The 14,619-nt window shown below is 43.8% G+C and overlaps 1 non-coding gene across 1 annotated transcript; it reads left to right on the forward strand.

The window, feature by feature from the left end:
• Positions 1 to 1,144: 1,144 nt before the first annotated feature.
• Positions 1,145 to 1,269, forward strand: LOC114081376 (U11 spliceosomal RNA). The gene has a single exon (XR_003580792.1). It is a non-coding gene; the product is annotated as a U11 spliceosomal RNA (small nuclear RNA).
• The last annotated feature ends 13,350 nt before the right edge of the window (positions 1,270 to 14,619 follow it).

Raw genomic sequence — 14,619 nt, forward strand, 5'->3', positions numbered from 1 at the left:
TTCTCCTAATGAAATGATAAATATTTGAGGAAATAGACATGGTTACCATGATTTAAACATTATACAATGTATACATGAATAAAAACATCACTTGGTACCCCATTAATTATGTTCTGAAGTATCAGTTAAAAATACATTTTGAAAACAGGAAGGAAATTCTGACACATGTTACAGCATGGATAAACTTTGAGGGCATTGTGCTAAGTGAAATGAGCAGGTTAGAAAAGGACAAATACTGTATGATTCTACTTACATAAGGAACCTAGAGTGGTTGAATTCACAGAGACAGAAAGTAGAATGGTGGTTGCCAAGGGCTGAGGGAAGGAGAAATGGGGAATTATTATTTAATGGGTACAGACTTCCAGTTCTGCACAATGAGAAAAGTACTGGGGCATGAGTTGATGGCTGTAGAACACTGTGAATATACTTAATGCTACCAAATTTAATACCTTAAATTGATTCAGATGGTAAAATTCCTGTTATATGTATTTCACCACAATTTTTTTTGTAACTAAGAAAACAAAGGTATTCTTGATGTTGGAAGACATCACTGAGTCAGACATCTCATCAGTGATCCTCCCAAAGTGTTCCATTAATGAAGTAACCACAAGCAACCCTGGCACATCCCAAAGAGAAGCTGCTAACCAACAAAAAAAAATGTTGGGTGGACTGGCTCTCCTGGGGAGCCAACAGCATGGCTTACTGTAAGAGGCAGAAGCCAGAGAAGAGAGCTCATGCCTGCCTTTAGTGTGAAGACAAAGGACCTTCTTATTAAGATCAGGATGAGCTGCCCTTTCCATAGCCAAGTAGCACAAGGCCAGGCTCTAGGCCAGGGGCTGGGGAAGACCAAGATCCAGCCAGATAATGAACCTCAGAGAGGCCAGAAGTATAATTCACAAACATATTAAAGGATATTTTCACCAATGGCAAAGTAAATTTCTTTTTAATAACATGAAGGGTTTTGTGTGCATGGGTGCATGGGTGTGTGTTTTGTTTTCATTTTTGTTTGTGTGGTCCTGGGGATCAAACCCAGGGCTCTGAGCATGCCGGGTAAGCACTTCCCACTGAGCTACATCCCCAGCTCTAACACATGTTCTAAATGAAAGGGCTCAAAAAGCTGGCGGGGGGGGGGGGGGGGGGGGTCGCTTCTGTCTAGTGGTATACATATGGCAACTTGATTGCTCTTCATGCAGAATCAACATCAAGAGATTTGGGAAGCATAACTTTCTGGTACTTGGGCAGCTGGTGATTGTTGTTCTCAGTGCCTTTTTTTTTTCCCACCATGGAAATGAATGAGTATGGGGGGAGATAGACTTAATGATTTATGATGGCTTTCCTATGACATTTGCCAAAAGAAATGGAAGTAGTCAGTGATTCTACGTGAAGTGTTACAGGAATAACAAATTGAAAAGTTTTATTTTATAGGCTCAAGTGTCTTTTTTTGTGTGTGTCAAAAACTATAAGAGTGCCAGGCGCAGTATAATTCCAGCAATTCAGAAGGCTACAGGAGGATCGCAAGTTCAAGGGCAACCTCAGCAATTTAGCAAGACCCTGTGTCAAAAAATAAAAAGGGCTGAGGATGTGGCTCATTAGTAAATCATCCCTCGGTTCAATCCCCAGTGCAGAAGGGAGGAAGGAAGGAAGGAAGGAAGGAAGGGAGGGAGGGAGGGAAGGAAGGAAGGAAAGAGCTCTCCCCTACATATGTCAAGAGTTTTCTTTCTGAAACTTGGGCAGACCCCTTCAGGGTTGGTTCAAATAGAAAATACATCATCTGCACCTGCTCCTCTGGGGAAAGGCAGATTTTATGGCTCTCCTGGATTTAAGATGCTCAGATGCACATTCATTCCACAAACACTTTGTGAGCCAGCTTTGAAAAAAAGTCATAAGCACTCTTATGGATGATAGGACACCCTTGCTGGACCTGTCCCAAGCCCAATCCCAACACACTGATGTCCACAAAAGTGAATCATTCAGTGCAGAGACTCCACAATGACTACTCCCCCGGTACTTCTGCCTGATTCCACATCTGCCAACACGGAAGCCCATCCACAGCTGCTCTGCCTTGTTCCTGCAGAAGGCTAACAGCAGAGCAACTCTGCCCTGAATGTGAAATGTTTCTGGACAACAGAGAGTACAATAAAAGCCATGTGGGCCCTTGAGGTCACACTCGGGGTTCCCCTTGGCCCCCATTTCCTGGGCTGTGGCTGGCATGTCCCACCACAGCCCTGGGAGATGAGCCAGGATCTGCAGGCCTCTGTGGGGTACAACTGTGAGGCAGGATTCAGCTAGACATATCCCATTGAATGAGGGGAAAATGGACTATTGTGAGGAGAGTCACACGAAGGCAGTTAAAGGCTGTCACAGTCTACTCATTCGAAATAAAACCCATCCCATTAGGGACACGGTAATTGAGGCCCATTTCCAACATTCTGCTCTGTGTAAGGCCGAATGTCAGAAGATAAGGGTTTAAAATTGAAAATCAAAGAGCCGTTGCTCAGTTTCATACCCAGGAAATGAGGTACACATGGGCAGATATTAAACTCACCCACACAAAGATGTGCCCCAGACCCACACCAAGAATCCTGAAAGTTACTTTATAGCTTGCTCACTCTCAGGCAATACACAATAATATAAATAAGTCCTTGATAAAGCCGCACTGGTTAAGTGGCTGGATTCTAGTAATGCCATCTTTCCATTACAGGGTGCCTGAAAAGGCTAATCCCACTGTCATGCAAAGCTACATGCCCATTTTTCATCATCTGCCTTAACAACTCCAAAACCCACCCCAAACCCAAACTGGAAGGAAGGATTCAACTGAATAGGACTCATATGCAGCAAATGTGCCCTCCTGGGAAAACGAAGACCCAGATGCCAGACAGCACACTGCTGTTGCTTCCTGAGCCCATCCAGGTCTTGCTGGAAAACAACAAGCAACACACACAGCCTCAGGGACAGGGCATCCACATTCAGGCAAAAGCACTCAATGCACCAGGAAACAAAATGCCAGGACTGATCACAGCTGCTGTTCAAGATTTCAAAGCTGGAGGGAGGAGCTTGAAGCGGGAGACCCTGAGCCTGCAGACAGAGGACCACAGGCCACTGAGCTGGTGACATCCCACAGCTGTGCAGCCATCAGTCAGCTGCACAGGAAGAAAGGGCCCCACCTCAACTGTCCAGTGCTCCATGACATCAACTCCCTTCCTCTTCTAGTGGTGTGTTTTCTACATGCAACTAAACTCAGGTATTAAAAAAAAAAAATTCACTTCACACTTAATTTGAAAACAGGCAGTTCTGAGTAGTACATTAAGAGATTGCCAAATTGATCCAGTACATACGTCTCTAATCTTGTGGTGAATTTCATCCTTATGACTCCTTCCCAAAGTCAAGCATATTGACTCTTAAAAATACCTCCTTGGAAGCATGCGATTGATTTCCTGCTGGGAGGTCCTGCCGCTTACTGGTTAAGCACGAAAGCCCTGGAGTCAGAGAGGGTTCAATCTCCCTTCTGCCACTCCTAGCACTTACACATGCTGCACCCGCCCCATCTCTGGCAGAATATTTCCCCAGGCCTCCCATGTCCTAGGAGATAGCTATATCCACACTGCACTTCCAATTATCTCCAACCAATCTCCTGGTACCACAGGGTAGAGCGGCTCTTTTGCTAGTTGTTTCTCCACACAGCTGGTCTGGCTCGGCCTCCATCTGCTCTGAAGACAGCATGAACAGCTCTTCCATCTCTTCCCAACCAGACACACACCTCTATAAGGAAAGACACAGGGCCTGAACAAGGTCCAAAATGGAGTTTCCAAGGGGCTGGAACAGGGAATGGATTCCTGACAGATGGAATGGATTCCTGACAGAAGGAATGGTCAAAAACAAACAAAAACTCCAGGCCAGGCACTACACCTGCAAACAGGTTCCTCTCCTCTCAATCAGACTTCTAGGCCTGGACCACCCACTGCGAAGTGTGACTAGGGACCCAGACCACCAGTAGAGGGCAGCATGGAGCCATGTGCCCCTATTGTTCCGGGCCTGGTTAGAAGAGTAATTAATTTATCACAACACCCACCCACCAGCTCCCAAGGTGACAAACACTAATGTGACCATCCTGAAGGTGCCAGGTTGGCTGGTTTATCTCATGAAGTGAGAAAATTATAACCTTCATCACACACACATTATGAACAAGTATTGATAGTTGTACCACTCTCCACAAAGATTCTATATGAAAATGGTGAAAAATGGCACACAAAAAGTCCATAATGGGCAAAATGACTTAGGAATCTAAACTAGCAAGAGTGGCTCCCTCTCACTCGTCAGAAGAGAGTACCAAGAACTCACAGCAACAGGCAGGCTCTGCAGGGTGGGCAGAGGTCTTGGTGGCCAAGGGTACTGCATAAATGACATAAATGAGAGGAAGCGACTGAGGGTGACATCTATGACCAGAATCACAGATTCCAGGGTCCCCCAAGGGCCACAGTTTCCTGGTGGGAATTTGGTGGCACAGTAAGTATCTCGGCACAATCAGAGTGGGATCTTCCCTCATCTCATTTGGCCAAACCCCATGCTCCCCACCTCACCTGTGCTGCCCCCACAACATGCAAAGGGGAACTATGGGTAACAGCATTGCATCCAGCACTCCCATCCCACCTCACTCCATGTGCTCATGTCCCCACGGGGCACCCCTTCAATTTGCAGGAAGAGGCAGAGGCCACCAGCAGCTTCCAGCCTGCTTGCTGGGACTCCTCAGCAAGGTCACCACCATGTGCACTGACATGCTCTGAGGAGACACAGTCCTTGGAGCTCCCTGCTGGAGGGCCAAGCAGAGAATAAACCAGAACCAGAAAGTTCCAGTGGAACTGCTGCCCTTGCCTGGAGAAGCCTTTCCACAAGATCTTTCCCCTTCAGCCCACTCCAACTACACAGAAAAAAAATCACCTCTACTGACCACCAGCTTGTTCCCAGGCTGACCCAGTGGCCTGGAGGGCTGCAGAGAAATCAGAGGCTCCAGTTTAAGGGTTTAGTCACTGAGTGCAAAGCAAAAGGACCATTCTGAGGGGCCACCAAGACCCCAGGAGCCCACAGAATGAACTAATCAAGACTCCCGACCCAAATAACACAGAGGCATAAATATCAGAAAGGAAAGGCCAATGTTGAAAAATGGTTTCCTGATCTTCTTCCAAGAGGAAGAACCAACAAGCCATTTAAGCCAACGAAGAGATGTAAGCAAAGTGCCAGTCCTGATATCCGAAAGTCAATGGCCCTCTTACCCACCAGACGTAATCAGCTAGAAGGGGAGGAGAGAAGGGGATTATCTCCGTGATAACAGCGACCTTGGCCATAAAATCTAACTGGAAACCTAATAAGAAATGTGCCAAACCCATGAGCAAAATAATAAGACACTAGAGAAAGATGTAAATAAATCAAACACCCAGATCAGAGGAAAACATTAAAAAGACATCTCTTTTCATTTAAATAAACCTGTAGAGTATGCCAATCAAAGTCCCATTCAGATTATAGGATGACTTTCACTTATTCCAAAGTTTATCTAGTTGAAAAAAAATAAATGAGAAAGGTTACAAAAAGATGGAAAAAGAAGAAACAACTAGTTAAGATAATGAATAACAGCCATGAATCATACCATGATATTTCTTCAAAGTTGGGCCACACATACAATGATGCTCCCATAAGATTCTATGGCCCAGTGACATCCCAGCCATCTTAGTAAGCATATTCAATGACTTTCTCACAAGGACAACATCGCCTTATATATTACAAAAAGTCACAATAATTTAAACAGTAGATATGGGCAAAAGAATAAACCAGTAAATTAGAACGGAGAATCCAGAAATGCAGGAAGAACAACCAGAATACAGTAGTAACTACTCATGCTCTAAATGTCCAAGCCCTTTGGCTCTATGACAAACATGAATCTCAAGACAGAGAGGTAAGGGCCAGCAGGTTTAAGCCAGTGGAGAGCCAATGCTTAGCACACACACGGCCCTGGGTTCAATCCCCAGCACCAATACAAAAGAAAAGAAATCAAAACAGACATATAAAGATGGCTCATTAATAAATGATGTTGGGAAACTGAATGTTCATATAAAAAAATTTATGTGCTTAATTTATACCATATCTAAAAATAAATTCCAGATGAATAAAAGATGTAAATGTAAAAAAAAGTCTAAACTATCAAATATTAGAGAAAATATAGGTGGATGTTTATATGCACCTGGGGTAGGAAAGCCCATTGTCTAGGTTAAAATACAAAATTCAAGAACCAAAGGGAGATCAGCAGAATAGAGAAAAGGGATTTAGGGTGGGAGATTTTATGAGTGATACTGGCCAAAATATATTTTGATATTGTGTGCATGTACAAATATTTAATAAAAAAATCCCACCATTATGTACAACGATAATGCACCAATTAAAAAATGTGAAAAAAAATTCAGGAGCCATACAAGAAAAGCTTGACAGATTTGACAACATAAAATCCAAAGTTTTACATTGCCAAAAATGTCTTTTATACAAAGTCAAAGGATGCAAAGACATCTGGGAGAAAATATCTTCAATGTATATAGCAATGAGTAATAACCCGCTGTACTAAAAATGGCAATAAATCACCACAGAAAAGCTGGGGAATCAAGAGAAAAGCAGACAAGAATTTTAAAAAAAGTAAAAGAGAAAATTCAAATTGTTATTAAGGAAATGAGAAATAGCTTCTTATCATTTGTAATTTTAAAACACAAAGTGAAATACAGTAATCCACTTTATCTTGGAGGGATAGATTGCAAGAGTCCCAGTAGATAAAGCTCAGGCTAAAACCATGCACATTACTGAACCTTATACAAACTATACTTTTTTTTCTACAAATAAGTACCTATGAAAATCTTTTTTTATTTTTTTATTAGTTGCTCATGACAATACAATGATCTTGACATATCATACATTTGAATCAAATGGGGTATGAATTCTCATTTTTCCAAGTGTACAGTTTGCAGAATTGCATTGGTTATATGGCCACGTATATGCATACAGCAATACTAGTGTCTATCTTTACTTATAAATTAAGCACAGTAAGAGACTAACCATAGTAAATAATAATGAGGTAGAACAATTGTAACAATATGTCTTTAATAAAAGTTATATGAATGTGGTCTCTTTCTTTCAAAAGAGTCAAAACAAATATTACTATCTTAGGAACACAGTTGAGAGCAGGTAACTGAAACTAAGGAGTGTAAAAGTGCAAATAAGGGGGTCTACTATAAGTTGTAACATTATACTCACAAGATGGAGTGCAACTGCATCAACTGATGGCATCCACTTGCCATGAACAACTCAAAGGGGATGATGTTTAAGATCATCAATGCTTGGGATGGGTGAGAGTTCTAATTACAATGTTTACACAGGTTTGGGACCAGAGGTGCTATGGATTTCAGATATTTCTTTTGGGGAGGGGGGATTCTGGAATACCTACAGATATATCTTAGGATGGAATCCAAGTCTGAAACCAAATTTCAGTTCTGTTTCATATACTTTCTACACGTATAGTTTGGAGGTGATTTTACATGTTATTTTAAAGTTGTATGCAATCTGATATTTTGGATAAATTTATGCACAAAGTTTGCATATATGAGGTTAGGGATGAAATTGCCCACCTCTGACATCATATTGGTACTCAAAAAGTTTCAGATTTTGGAACATTCAGATTAAGGAGACTCAAATTGTAATTTGATCCCACGTTGTTGAAAAATGTTAAAAGTAACAATTATGTATGTTTTCATATAAAACATAAGCAAAATATTTCCATAGAAATACAAAAAAAGGGAAGACCCTGCACCAAATGGTTAACAAAGGTTGTCCATGCAGGGGCTAAATAGGGAGAAGGGGGTTGGAATGCGGGAGAGTGGCTTTCATTTTCTTCATTAGTTATTTCTCAGTAAGGTTTGAATTTTTATCATGATTGCATAGTAATTTCATAACCAGAAAAAATGTGAGAAAAAAAAATCTGTTCATGTAAAATCAAAGACAAAGGACTCTGAGTCTAGAATATGATAGACACCTGCCCTTGTTGATGAGACCAGGGTCCTCCTGAACATCAATTCTGCTGCCAGAAAAAATGGCTCTCTCCTCCAGAGATACAAGATAATTGCTACAAGGCATGATTTTTAAAATAGTGATGTCAGATCTATTTATTTTCATTATTAGCTCTTTTATTGTTAGATAATGAAACAATACACAAAATCTTTGCCTCCCAGCCGACAGCCTGAACCTAAAACCTGCCCAAAATCACTTCTCTATTTCATTCCATTCTTTCCATGTCTTTCAGAATCTTCAAGTAGAGGGAAATGAATGCTTACCCTCACTGAAAAACAATGCAGCTGACCCAGAAAGAGTGGCTGGAGAAAGGTAGGCCTCCCTAGCACCTCCCCTTTCACTCTCACTAGGGGTGGTGGATGCTGCCCCCTGAGACCCTGACTGGTCCCTGCAGCCTCTGGTTTTTAAGACTTCTCCATATTTGAGAACAAAACAAAATAGACAAGCACTTTAAAATTCATTACCAGAAGGTTCCCAAGGAATATGCTTCCATGCATAGAAAATAATCGAGTCCATTTTTCCAAGAACTTGCTTCAAAGTCCAATTTTGGGGAATTGATGTAGATTGTTCCATTTTAAGTTCTTCAACCAGAGGAAATCTAAAAATTCTTCCTTCCAGCTCAACAGAGCGAGTCCATGAATCTACTGCTTTTGCAAAAGGAGGACAAAGATCCTCCTGGGGCCACAGAATTCGGCAGCTTTTCCTGGGATTCTCAGGGCAGCCAACAGCTCTGGGACATCAGGACACCAGGCCAAGCTTCAAAAGGCAGCCTACAGGCTAGCCATCCAACAGACACACACCAGCGGTCCCCAGCGGTTACGGAAGAAGGGCTTGGTTTGAATCCATTTGCCAAATAACCAGAAATAAAATGCAATTTTAAAATAAATAATTGCACATGAGTCCAGGTTTCTGGCCAGCAGCCTACCTCTCAGTGTGTATGTATGGAGGAGAGACAAGGTGCTGATCAGAAAAGGAATGTGTCCCTGGAATAACTTACCACTCCACCTGGCTTGCCAGGCACAGGAAGTCTCTGAAACTCCCCACAGACTTCCCCACAAATTCTTGATGTCCTCTCAGAACACCATCAGCCAACCTTGGAGGAGGTGCCAGCCATAGGAAGACTGTGCACTATGAGGAGAGAGGGGCAGCTGAAATGCTGTTTGATGGACCCAAGCTGAAAGGTGTGCCATCAACACTCATTCATTGCTGGTGGAATTGCAAATTGGTGCAACTAATCTGGAAAGCAGTATGGAGATTCCTTAGAAAACTTGGAATGGAACCACCATTTGACCCAGCTATCCCACTCCTTGGTTTGTACCCAAAGGACTTAAAATCAGCATATTATAGTAACTCAGCCACATCAATGTTTATAGCAGCTCAAATCACTAGCAGCTAAACTGTGGAAGCAACTAGATGTCCTTCAATAGATGAATGGATAAATAAACTGTGATATATATACACAATGGAATATTACTCAGCGTTAAAAGAGAATAAAATTATGTCATTTGCTGGTAAATGGGGGGAGTTGGAGAATATCATGCTAAGTGAAGTAAGCCAATCCCAAAAAACCAAAGGCCGACAGTTCTCTCTGATAAGTGGATGCTGATCCATAATGGGGGGACATGGGAAAAATGGAGGAACTTGATGGGACAAAGAAAGGGAGGGGTAGGGAGTGGGCGTGGGGGGTAGGAAAGTTGGTGGAATGAGATGGACACCATTACTCTAGGTACATGTATGACTGCACATATGGTGTAATGCTACATCATGTACAACCATAGAAATGTAAAGTTGTGCTGCAATTGTGTACAATGAATCAAAATGCATTCTGCTGTCATGTATACCTAATTTAAATTAGTTAATTAATTAAAAAGTGTGCCATCAAACAAGACAGGGAGAAGGAGCGAGAGGAAGGCGGAGTGGAGGGGAACGACAAAGGATGTACATGCAAGAGTAAAGGGGAAGCAGGGCACAGTGGGGCACACCTGTAATCCCAGCGGCTGGGGCGGCTGAGGCAGAAGGATTGCAAGTTCAAAGCCAGCCTCAGCAACTTAGCAGGATCCTGAGTAACTTATTTAGACCTTGTTCCATAATAAATAATAAAAGGGGCTGGGGATATTGCTTAGTGGTTAAGAACTCCTGGGTTCAATCCCTGGTATTTAAAAAAAAAAAAAAAAAAGGACTGAAGGGAAGGGAAAGAGGGGAGAGAGGAGAGGAAGGAAGGAGAGGGAGAGAGTAAGGGATGAAAGGGAGAAAAAAATAGGAGGGAGAGAGGGCCAGGGAGAAAGAGCCTCCCTCTCATACTGTGAGTGGGCAATTAAACATTTCTGCAGGTCAATCTGAAGCCCCTACTATTTTGCCCAGCAATTCTATTTGGGAAAACTTATCATAAAGAAACAATCATGAGTATCTGAAAGAAGGAAGGGAGGGAGGGAGGGAAAAAGGAGAGAAAAGAGAGAGGGAGGGGAAAAGGGAGGGAGGGAGGAAAGAAAACAGCGACAAGGACATTTATTACAGCCTGGTTCACAGAAGGAAAACATTCTCAGCTACTCCAACTAATCTAATCCTGGGGGTTTGTTCAAAGAGTGATAGTACAAACTCAGACAGCTGGGTGTGGGAGAAAGCTTCCATGAACTTGGACAGCGGCTCTTGATCCATGATGGAAGAGAAAGGGGTCTGGCGGTTATGTGCATCCAAGCACAGTTAAAGAGACCCATGGAACAACAGGCCCTGGTGGGAAGAATAAGGTGTCTCAAGTTTCCTTCTTTACACTTATCTTTATTTTTCTAATGCACTGAATTCATATATAAGTAATAAGTAAAAATAATGCTTTTAAAATAAAAGTGTTTGCTCGTGCCAAAAACTGCTTTAATGCTACAGTGAGTTGAAGCATATGGAATTTTGCCTATATTTGGCATTAAAAAACAGCAAGTTTTATATGGTTCAAACTAATTTTGTCAAACAATCCAGATGAGTGGTAAGACCTTTAGGAATCATTTCATCTGACTGGCTCAGTGAGAAGTAAGGAGGCCATGACTAGTCTAACATCCCTGTGTTAGTCAGATTTCTGTTCCTGTAACAAAATGCCTGAGGGGAAAAAAACACTTATAAAGAGAAAAAGGTTATTTTGGCTTCAGTTTTGGAGTTTCCAGTCCATAATGGGGTGTACCCATTGCTCTGTGCCTTTGGTGGGCATGCTGGACGGCAAGAGCAGAAAACATGTGGCAGAGCAAACTGCTCACCTGACGGCCAGGAAGCAAAAGATAGAAAAAGAGAAGACAGGGCCAGGATCCCATAATCCCCATTTGGGGGAATGCCCCCAATTACCTAAGGACTTCCCACAAGACCCCATCCCTTAAAGGTCCAGAGCACCTCCAAACAGCACCACCTTTGGGACCAAGCCTTTAACACATGGACCTTTGGGGGATACTTATCCAAACAGTGCAGTCCCTGACAATGCAGGTCTTGTGCATTCCACGGGGGCGTCCTTTCCATCCAGCCCCACCACTCAACTTCACTTGTCCCACACCACACAACTCCCATGTGCCAACTCCAGTCTCATTCATTACTCAACAAGGTCTTGCAAAGCAGGTGTCATGGATGCTACAAATGGAGGAGCTGGGGTCCCACTGTCGCACTGGATGACAGGAGCAGGCTGGGTCCTGGCAGGCCCGTCGGACTCTCCACTAAGCCCCGGCCATCCTTGCTGGCTACATGACAACAGGCCTGCACCCACTTATAGGATGAGGTCTCCCTCTCTTGTGAAGCTCAATCCTTTTCTCTTCATCCTGTGCCTCTACCAAAAACACAGGGGATGACACTTATGGAAGTTAGAGAAGATGAAATTACTTGAAGCCCAGGGTTTTAGCTGTGGTCTTATTTTCTTCTGTGTCCCCACCAGGTCGCCCTTTTTGTGGGGAACAAAGGGAATCAATCCCAGCATGGCCCCATCCATAAATCTTTAAAATGCCAGCCCAGGCCACACAGATTCAGCTCTCTTTGCCTCCTCACTGAGCCATCAATTGCACACACATCAGCTTTGGTCACTATTGTCTATTGTTAGCCTCCACCAATGTTACCCTCTACCCTAAAAAAAAAAAAAAAAAAAAAAAAAGGCCTCTGGTCACTACCTGTGTGACTCCAGAGGCTGACAGGAAGGGCAGCATCAATGTTCAGTACCCATTTCTGGTGAATACAAAAAGCAGCAGAGGTCCAGAGCACTGCTATGCCAGGTCACTGAGCCAATGAAAACTGGCTAGTGCCCCTCAGAGTGTGCTCAGCAGCACAGGAGCAAGATTCCCTGGGCTATCGATGTCAGCAACTGGGCTTCTGATTTTTTTTGTGTTTGAAATCTTTCATTCTCATACCACTGGGCTTCCTTCTCCTGTGGATGACCCCCCAACCCCTGGTCAGACTGCATCTGAGAAACTGGCTATTTTCAAGCACCCAGAACTTTGGGGCGATATATACATACATATATATTCTAAATAATAAACTGAACTTCCTCTAAACCCAATTTTCATGGGGACAGAAAAGGAAGTCCAATGGGGACAACTCAGCTGAGTGTCTGGAAGTGAATGAGGCTCCCCAAGCCAAGGTCTTACCACCAAAGGACACAGAGGTGATGGGATTCAACCAGCTCCCAATTTTTTCATAAACTTTCTGTTTTTAGAAGCTTTAGACTTAAAGCAAAATCAAGCAGATTGAACATGGTCCCCACATACCCTACACCCATTCTGCCCTTTTATTAGCATCTTACGTTAGTACAGTACATCACAACCAATGAAGCAAGATTGATCGGTTGTTGTTACTAAGGCCATAGCTCATTCACATTTCCTTGGTGTTTTCCTAATGGCCTTTTCTGTTCCAGGATCCCATCCACGACACCACATCACATGTAGTCATCAAGTCTCCTCAGGCTACTCCTGGGCGTGATAGTTCCTCGTTTTCTTTTTGATGACCTTGACATTTTTGGAGAGTGCTAGGGAGATATTTTGTAGAATGTCCCTCAATGGGAATTTGTCTAAAGTTGGTTTTTGTTGTTGTTGTTGTTGTTGCTATTTATCCTCATGATGAGACTAAGGTTATAGGTTTGGGGGAGGAAAACCACAGCAGTGAAGCACACACCATGGGCTCGACTCACTGTTGATGTGGCCCTTGACCACCAGCTGAAGCAGTGCCTGTGGGGTTTCTGTTTTCCCTTTGCACGTTGTCCTTTGGCAGGAAGTCACTGTGTACAATCTGCATCTGAGGAGTGGCAGTGATGTCCACCTGCTTACCCTCAGGTTGCTATTAGCCCCCATCAGTGATGACCGCTTCATTCAAGGCTGAATCTCGCACCCTGCTGCAACGCCTTGCTCCAGTCCCGTGTGGCTTTTGCCTTCTACCTCCCCCACGAACACAGCAAGGTCAACAGCTCCCTGAAGGTAAGGTCCAACCTTCCTCACTGGCTTGTGTGTGTGCCAGAACCAAGTGTGATGGCTGAGTTTCACACCATGAACACTGAGATGCTCACTCCTGAGAGGTCCTGGTCTCCCCAAGGTGATCAGATGGCAAGGAGCAATTCTCAAGCCACAGAGGTGAGATGAGAATGTTCATATCTAGACTCCTGAGCTATAAAGCCCACTTCTAAAACCCAGACCACAGTCCAGGCATGACAGCCCCTCCAGAAGCAGAATAGCTTCCATATCACAAATACCAGCAAAGAGACCCTGGAGACAGCCTTGCCAGGCTGGCTCTCAACAGGCCTGGGAGTGTGAGGGCCACCACAGAGCCAGCCCTTAGACCCCCACACCTTGGGACAACAACCGCAGGCTCTTCCTATCCAAGGGGTGCTATTTCCATTGGATGTCCTTTCTGGTCCTCAGGCCATGCAATGAAACTGTCATGTTCCCAGGACGGGGCCAAGAGTGTACCCAGAGCAAAGCTGGAGACATAGAATCTTTGAGGCCACAGCGGGTTTTGTCACTTGTCACTACCTACTTCACAACCCTGCTCATCTCTTGGGAACAACTGCAGAAAAGACATCTGGAGCAGAGCTGTGTCCTGTACTCTGGTTTTTGTGAAATGGGGCATAGGTGTGGAGCTGGTAAAACATCATTTGGCCATTTTTACTGAGCAGCTGCTGAGTTCTGGGCACTGTGCTGGGTGTCGGGACCCAGAAGTAACCCTAGGTGACAAGGCAGTAGATGGAGCTGGGACCCAGTGGGCAGCCTTACCCAGGGACAGGGCAATAGATGGCATGTAGGTAGAAGAGGGAGAAGCTGTAAAAATAAAACTTATAATACACACTACAGATAGTCATTCACAGCTTTGAGGGAAGAGAGCCGAGAAGCAAACACCTGCTCTCCATTGGGTGGTCATTCAGCTCCCAGGACAGTGACAGGCAAAAAGTCCCTAGAGAGTGACAAGACATACAGATGGGGCAGAACATCCCAGATAGGAAAACAAGATGCACTTGTAATTCGTGCTCAGTCCAGCCCTACATTTGTAGAGGCAGCCTCGGCAATGGAGGGCACTGCAGAACCA

This window comes from Marmota flaviventris, chromosome 2, assembly GCF_047511675.1.
Source record: "Marmota flaviventris isolate mMarFla1 chromosome 2, mMarFla1.hap1, whole genome shotgun sequence".
Classification (NCBI taxonomy): domain Eukaryota; kingdom Metazoa; phylum Chordata; class Mammalia; order Rodentia; family Sciuridae; genus Marmota; species Marmota flaviventris.